This window comes from Lichenostomus cassidix, unplaced genomic scaffold, assembly GCF_008360975.1.
Source record: "Lichenostomus cassidix isolate B80296 unplaced genomic scaffold, HeHo_3.0 HiC_scaffold_456, whole genome shotgun sequence".
Lineage (NCBI taxonomy): Eukaryota > Metazoa > Chordata > Aves > Passeriformes > Meliphagidae > Lichenostomus > Lichenostomus cassidix.
Window position 1 is genome coordinate 15,064 of NW_028147399.1, and position 7,470 is coordinate 22,533.

The window sequence follows — 7,470 nt, forward strand, 5'->3', positions numbered from 1 at the left end:
CTTATATACACAATGTGTGCAATTTGTTTCTAATAGAAACAAAACTCCTTCTTGGACAGAAAACGGATTGTGAAATAGGGCTTATTTCCCTGCAAGTGACTACGTCATGCAGCCAGCTTGTGGGGGCATTCCAAGACAGTTGGCAAGATGAGATGCTTCAGGAGAGATACAGAAGTCAATGTGCAGTTTCCATGAGGGAAAGCAGAATGGCAGCAGCTCAGGGAGTGAATGTACAGGCCATATAAGGCAAGTAAATGAACTGCTGTAGAGATGCCATTAGCAAAGCAAACACCGACTTGGGGACCTTGGCATATACCATGGAAGAGATAAATTGCATGAATAAATGCATGCTTGTTTGCTTCTCCCTAGGCTTCCAAAGCCAGTTTTAACTGAGAAACAGTTTCCATGTGTGAAACAGAAGTTTTTCCACAGTCATTTTAATGCCAAGCAATTTCTACCCATATCTGATCCCAACACATGCCTAATTTAGACATATTTATCACAGTTTCATTATAACCCAGGCCTTTGGCTAAGGAAAGAATGACAGACCTTAGTCTTTAAACAATTGCAGGTTTAATAACAGTACTCAATTCTCTTTCTTTACACTGTGAGCACAGCTCAAATGACACTATATTAGCTTAGTATCCCTGTCATTTCAGGCACTGGTACAATGAATAGCAGGAGGTAAAACACCACACTGAGCCAAGTAAAGGCATGTGAGTGGTAAACAAGGAGTGTCCACACTCACCAAAAAGTGCATAGCTGCTTGCAGAAGTGGAGACCTGAGTGCTGGTGCATGCTTGGGGGTGGAGGCTTAGCACCAAGCGGAAAGGTGATTTGAGGGGAGGATAGTGGAATGGTATGCTGTGGAGCAGGCTCCAGCTCTCATCTTTGGGAAAGTCATACCAGCTCCCTTTCTGTCAGACACCCTGTGGGCACATCCACTTTCATGTTTTGGTGTGGATCAAGGGTGTGCTTTTGAAGTGAATCTCCAGATCATCCTCACTTACCACATTTTGTTTTACCCAACAGAAGTGAGTACAAAGAGCGGATTCAGACTGAAATATAGCAGAAGACAGGTGCCAGGAGTGTATCAGATGTGTTCTAAGTTCTCATGGGGCTCTCAGTCCACAGAGTCAGGCTGGAGAGAATCTGAAGAAAAAACTACTGAAAAGTGTGGACATCATTTAGGCCCTCAACACCATCAGATCCAGCACCAGATTGATCCACCTGACTTGCTAATGTAGATGTGTACTAGGTGGATGTAGCCTAGAGGTAATCAGCTGTGGGTATGTCTGCTTTGGGGTTATGCCTTCATTGTCTTCCTTGTGAAGCACTATATATGCATATATTCTAACATTCAGCCTATATTTAACCCACTTCTTTGATTTTTTGGAGCACATCTCCTTAAATACACTTAAAATGTTAGGGTGGAAAACTTGATCATGCTAGATACTTTCCAATCCATTTCTTATCCCTTGAGAAAATATGCATTTTCAGTAATGTTCTGATTTTAAGACTTTGCATTATGGGGAAAAAAATGGAAGTCTAATTTTAAAAATACAATAAAGCAGCTTTGTAATGTAATTCTGAAAATAGCTGCTCTCACTATTAAATGGTGTAAATGCAGACTGAGTGCAATAAACCTCACTTCCATTTAGCATTAATAATATTAATGAATGGTATTTAAATCACATGCCACGTTCCAGGACTGTAAAAGAAACATTACCAAAGAGATTTTGCATGTCTGGTGCTGACATAATTTAAACCTGTCATAAAATTGTCTTATATCTGAGAAATATATTCATGTTTCTGGGCGTAGAGGAAAAACCAGAATAGGAAATGTCTTTTTCTCCCAGAGGCTCTGTGTGCAGAAGGCAACCCCTCCTCAAAACTTTCCCACTTAAGACACTCTGGGAAAGGGCTGAAGCTCCTGTCTCTCCGCTTGACCTAACTCATCCAAGATGAGCTGCTCGGTACTGTGATCACATTTACTCTGTCTGTAGAGCAACTCGGGAACTGTTGCGATCAAAATGCTGGATCAGCAGCTCGCATGCAGAGACAGACACAGTTCTTATCACACGCACACCATCAGGAGATTAGTCCATATTTTCCCATGTAAGGACTGCAGCCTTCTCCTTTTCCTTTTCGCCGGCTTTTTCCTCCTCTCCTCTCCTGCCCTTTCCTCCTCTCCGTCCCTGGCTTCACCGCCCCGCTCAGCCCGCACTGAGCCGCCGAGCCTGGCGACACCGCAGCGCTCCCCGCCACCCCCGCACCAGCCCGGCCGCGGGACCCACCGCTCCGGCCCCGGGACCCGAATCTCCTCCGTCCCAGTCCCGGGAGGGCTCGGGAAGCCAGGACCCACCCCCGCTCCAACCCCGCGGGGCCGGGAGCACCGCCCCACCCCGTGAGGGCTCGGGGACGCGCCCCCGTTCTCCCGTTCGCCGCTCCGCTGCCGCCGCCCGGCCCCTCGCCCCCGGCCCCGTCCGCGGCCCCGCAACTGCGCCGACCGCGGCGGGTCCCGCCCGGGGAGGCGGTGGCGGGGAAGGGGGAGGAGGGGCGGCAGAGTGCGCTGCCTCCTGAGGAATCAAACGGGGGGAGAGAGGAACGTGCGGAGGAAAGGAGGGAAGGACGGGCCGGGCTGGGGAGGGTCCCGGTCCCGCCCGCCTCGGAGCTCCCGCGTCGCCTCCGCGCCGGGACCGCGGGCAGACTAGCTTAGGGCGGCCGCCGCCCGCCGGCCCCGTTCCCATGTGCTCCCGGCAGCCGCGGCGGGCAGCTTCCACGACCGGAGTGTCCGTAAGTAGCCCTTCGCTCCCCGGCACCGCGCCTGCCCCCACCCTGGCGCTCCTAGACCCCTCGCCGCTCCTGCTCCTTCCAGATACCGGCTCTCCCGCACTCCCTGCGTGGCTGAATCCCCTGCTCCTCCCGGACCCCCAGCACCCCCTTTCTTTCTCGAACCCTTGCCCGCTCTCGCTCCCGGTATGTTGCATCTCCTGCATGACTCCCGATCCCCGAGCCTTCAGAACGCCCTTTCCCTTCCCGACCCCTCCCCACGGCCACATCCCCTGCATCCCCGGACCCTCTCTGCCTCCTGCGCTCCCTTTGCCCCCTCCGACACCCAGCCTGGCCGCATCCCTTGCCCGTTGCACTGGACCATCTAGGCTCCCTTCCCTTTTCGGATCCCCAGCCCTCTCATCCTCTTGTCTTCCCGCATCCTTCCCCTCCCGGGCCCCAGTCCTTCCCGTATCGCCCTGCCACCCCGGACCGCTCTCCCTGGCTCCGCTGTTTCCCGGCTCTCCGTCCTGTTGGCTCCCCGGATCCCCTGCCCGCCCGGCACCTCTGCCTTTCCAGCCCGTCCCCGCCCGCATTCTCCTTTCGCTCCCACTCTGCTCCTCCCGGACCACCTGTCCTCACAGCCCTTTCTCCTCCCGCGTCTCCTGCCCCTCTCGGATCCTCTGCCCCTCCCCGATCCTCTGCACCCCAGTTCTCCCCGCCCGGCACCTCCCGCACCCTGCCGGCTCCTCGGGCTCTGCTCCCTCTCGCCCGCAGTTTTTGCCTGGCATCACCCCGGCGAGTTTTGGTTCCCGGCCGCCGCCTTCCCTCGGGGGAAGCCGTATCTCTCCACCGCCCCCTCTTATCCCTGGAGGGCGGGGAGCGGGGTTTCGGAGTCGGAGGGGCGAGTCCGCCTCCCGGGAGAGCGCCCAGGCTGTGAGCTGGCAGGCTCCGGGGAGCCAAAGCTGCTGCTCCGCTGGAGCCGGCGGATTTGCAGGGTCCTACCCCTGGGACCCTTCATGTTGTCTCCTATTTGCAGCCGTACCTTCCCTCGCTATTCAGAGATAGATCTCCCCTAAGTGCCATGACCCACTTTGGCTTAGACTTTTGGTGCCATGCCAAGACACAGACAAATCCTTCTCTAGATGATGCTTCTGGAGGAATGGTGGCTCCCCATGCCTCTCTGGCAAAGTTTGTCCCCAGGGGTTTGGCATTTTGCAGGTTGAAAGGCATTTCTGTGGATAGGCTATGGGTAGATAGGTGTACTCTTCTCCAGTGGCAGCACAGGCCTTTTTAATATTACAGAAGAAACTTCTTTTTCTTAGTGTTTTAAAAGTAAACAAAACTTTTGTGTGGTGCACATGGTTAATTTCACTTACAAACTTTTTTTACGTTCCCTCCTTATGCTGAAGTAGTATTCATTTTATTGCTTTTTCATTGGATTCACTGGTTGGCATCTAATCATGCTTAGAAGAAAAAGCCTCTGTAAATAGCTATCAGAATTAATTTGGCAGCAACTGTGAGAAATGATCATAAATTTACAAATGCAGTTAGAATAATGATCCAGCATGCATTTAACAAGAAATACACCCCCAGCCTCTGGGAATAGCATGTAGGTTTCTGTGACAGTCAAATGCACTTGGCCACAGTGGTACTGAGCTTAGAGTCTGGGAGTTGTCTGAGAAGGATGCAAAGGGGTTATGGCTCCTGGGTTTGAGCTGGGAAGAGACAAAGAAGAGCTGGGCTGAAGGCAAGCAGGAATATTAAGAGAGACCTCTGTGTTTTAATTGTGTGCTCCTTGAGGTGAGGTTGTGAATCCAAACGATGTGGCAACATTTTCCCTTACCAGAAGCCCACCTGTAGTTCAGGTTCCTGGCATTTGGGGATATCAAGTGGTAAAAGGCTCCTTTTGCACAGAGATGCCAAACAATTTGGAGTGCTGGAAAAAATATCATCTCATAACACTTCTTTTGGGGGTGTGTTAATAAGTTTTGCCTCTGTCACAGGAGTCTGATCTTGAAATGCCTTAGGCACTGTGAGTGGTTTGGCACTGAAGCTGCAAGACCATCTATAAAGTCAAGTACATTCTTCAGGCATTGCAGGACGAAGGTCTAGCTAACTAAGGATAAGCAAGACCTCATCTATTTTTTCTATTGGTGCTGGAAAGATCGGGATGTGCAGTAGAGAAGAGTGAGGCAAGTACACAGGGAGCCCCTGAAGGTGGCTGCAGAGCCTTCCTGGATGTACACAGCAGCCTGTGCCAGCCGGGCTGCCTGCACCACCATCACACTGACCACAGATGCTGGTGTCACAGAGCAATTGTAGGCTCTGCTTGTGAGGATGGGACAGAAAAGTGACATGTCGTATACAAAGGTCCTGCAGAAAGGAAAAACATTCTGGCAGACAAATAGTTTTTCTAATGTCACTGTTACTGAACTTGTATTTTTTTTTTCTTTTTTGTGTTTTGTTATTTAATTAGGAGCCTTTGACTTCATGATGGGAGGAAATATCCCCCCAGCTGTTAGGATTCAAGCTTCTCTGAGTGTGAGGATTTGTCAAGGCTGAGAGATTCAGGATTATCCATAAACCTCCTCTGAAATACACAGTTACTTTTGTGTCTTCCCATCGTGAGGGGTCTTGGAGCAGATACGAAGATGGCCTCCAGCCTCACCTGTGCTGGCATCATCTGGGCCTTCCTCTCCTTCCTGTGTGCCGCTGCCTCCTGTGTTGGCTTCTTCATGCCCTACTGGCTCTTGGGCTCTCAGCTGGAGAAGTCTGTTTCCTTCGGCACTTTCCGGAGGTGCTCGTACCCGGTGCGGGATGAGAGCCGCCAGATGACCGTGATGGTGGAGCAGTGTGGCCGCTATGCCTCCTTCCAAGCCATCCCAAGTGCTGAGTGGAGAATCTGCACGGTGGTGACAGGTCTGGGCTGCGGGCTGCTTCTCTTGGTGGCCCTGACAGCGCTCATGGGCTGCTGTGTGTCTGAGCTCATCTCCAGGACCGTGGGCAGGGTGGCAGGAGGCATCCAGTTCCTGGGAGGTAAGTGCTCTTGCAGTGAGGGGATGGGGATGTCCAGGCTATCTGTTTGCACGTGTGGAGACTTCCCTGGTGCTTTGGGAGGAGCAGGGCGTGACTCAAACTTTCTACTAGCGAGGGAGACCTCTTGGCTCCCTCAGCAACTGAGCTGGTTGTGTGGCTGCCTGAATATGGTCCAAAGACACAGTGGCCTGTGCTCTCCTGTGCTCAAGTCCCAGTCTGGTCATTATGTGAACTTTGAAAGTTGTGTGGCAAGTTGACTTCTGTGGGCCAGCATCTTCACGGCAGTTTTGTGGGCTGTAGTTTCCAGCAGAGCATAGCTGAGTTGGAGCTACCTGGAGAAGCATGTGGGCTACAGATCCACATGGAGCATTGTGGTTTGGCAAAGGAGAGGCTGTGTTATGTGGGAACAACCTCAACTTTCTCTTTCCTACCCCTATTGCTGGCAAAACTCCCTCCAACTCTGCTCTCTGCAGCTGCGTGGATCTGGCAACAAGCTTGTGGCCCAGGTTTGAAGAGTGGATTGTTTTTTCCTGCTGGAGGTGGCCCACCATCTCCCAGGAGGAGCCCTGCTGAGCTGGCTGACCCATGCTACACCCGCTGATGGTGCCACAGGTTTGTTGGCTCTGTGGGCTAGACAGTGTGTGGGAGAATTACCTCCGCTCCTTTTTCTAACTAGTAATTGTGTGGCGTCTTTGTAACTGTAAGAGTATTTGAAGGGTATGAGACAATAAAGAGGATCCACAAGCCTGCTTTTTACAGGGCAGTTTTCCCAGTAAATCATCACCTTCTTGTCACCGGTGACATGCAGATCAGTGGCACTCACTTTTGCCTTATTCAAGTGCTCCACCGCTTGCCCGCACTTGTCCCCATAAGGTAAAGTGCTTCTCTGAGCTTTGGGTGCTGAGGCAGTGTGGGTGCCAACTTTTTGGGTGCCCTTCAGCGTCTGGTCCCAGCCACGTGCCCTGGCTCATTCCCCAGAGGAGTGGGCTGTAGCAGAACCCTCGCTTCTCTCCCCTCCAAACAAAAGCTTGCTAGGGCAGTCAGAATACATGATGTGTCTACAGCTTACAAGGAAGCACAAGACAAAAACTCCACTAACTGTCCAGCTTGGTGTGGACAGCTGAGGCAGGGAAAGGGCTCTGTGCCAAGCTTCCAGCCAGACGAAACCAGTGTAACTCCCTCATGGCTACAGGGAGTCCTGCCTCCAACTTTTGGAATAGTTTCTGCACTTTAGAGCAAGCTGACCCCATCACTTCACCATTTCCTCAGCTTTGCAGCCCACAGGCATTCCTGTGTTTAATGTGTCTGACAATTTGAAAGTGCAGCAGCTGCTGGAGAGTTAACTCTGCTGGGAGCTGTGGTTTCTTGAAACCTGCTCCATTATATAGATCCAGCCAGGCAGCCGGGGGTGGAGGAGGTTTTCAGTTCGGTGACAATCTGCAAGCCCGCTTTGTCTGACTATTTTCACTTAGAGCCATCACGTGCTTTAACCACCCCCTCTTTTCAACTGATGTCTCGGCTCATCTGGTTTTAATTTGTGTTTGGCCCCTTTCTCGTGACCATGCTGCCCCGTGTGCCTGTGGAGCAGGGCTGGCAGGGGAGCTAACAGCTGTTTGCTTACAGCCACCCCAGCAAACACGGCAGCTCCAGCAATGGGCA

The 7,470-nt window shown here is 52.1% G+C and overlaps 1 long non-coding RNA gene and 1 pseudogene across 2 annotated transcripts; one reads left to right on the forward strand and one right to left on the reverse strand.

Annotated features, from left to right (window-relative positions):
- Positions 1–556: 556 nt before the first annotated feature.
- LOC146423252 (uncharacterized) lies at positions 557–5,256 on the reverse strand. 2 transcript variants are annotated; one of them, XR_014847607.1, is made up of 2 exons: positions 3,511–5,256; positions 557–1,152 (listed from the first exon to the last, which is right to left on the reverse strand). It is a non-coding gene; the product is annotated as an uncharacterized LOC146423252 (long non-coding RNA). The 2 variants fall into 2 exon arrangements; XR_014847606.1 differs by lacking the exon at positions 3,511–5,256 and adding an exon at positions 2,088–2,315.
- Positions 5,257–5,426: 170 nt separating this feature from the next.
- On the forward strand, positions 5,427–6,088 carry LOC146423253 (LHFPL tetraspan subfamily member 6 protein pseudogene; annotated as a pseudogene).
- The last annotated feature ends 1,382 nt before the right edge of the window (positions 6,089–7,470 follow it).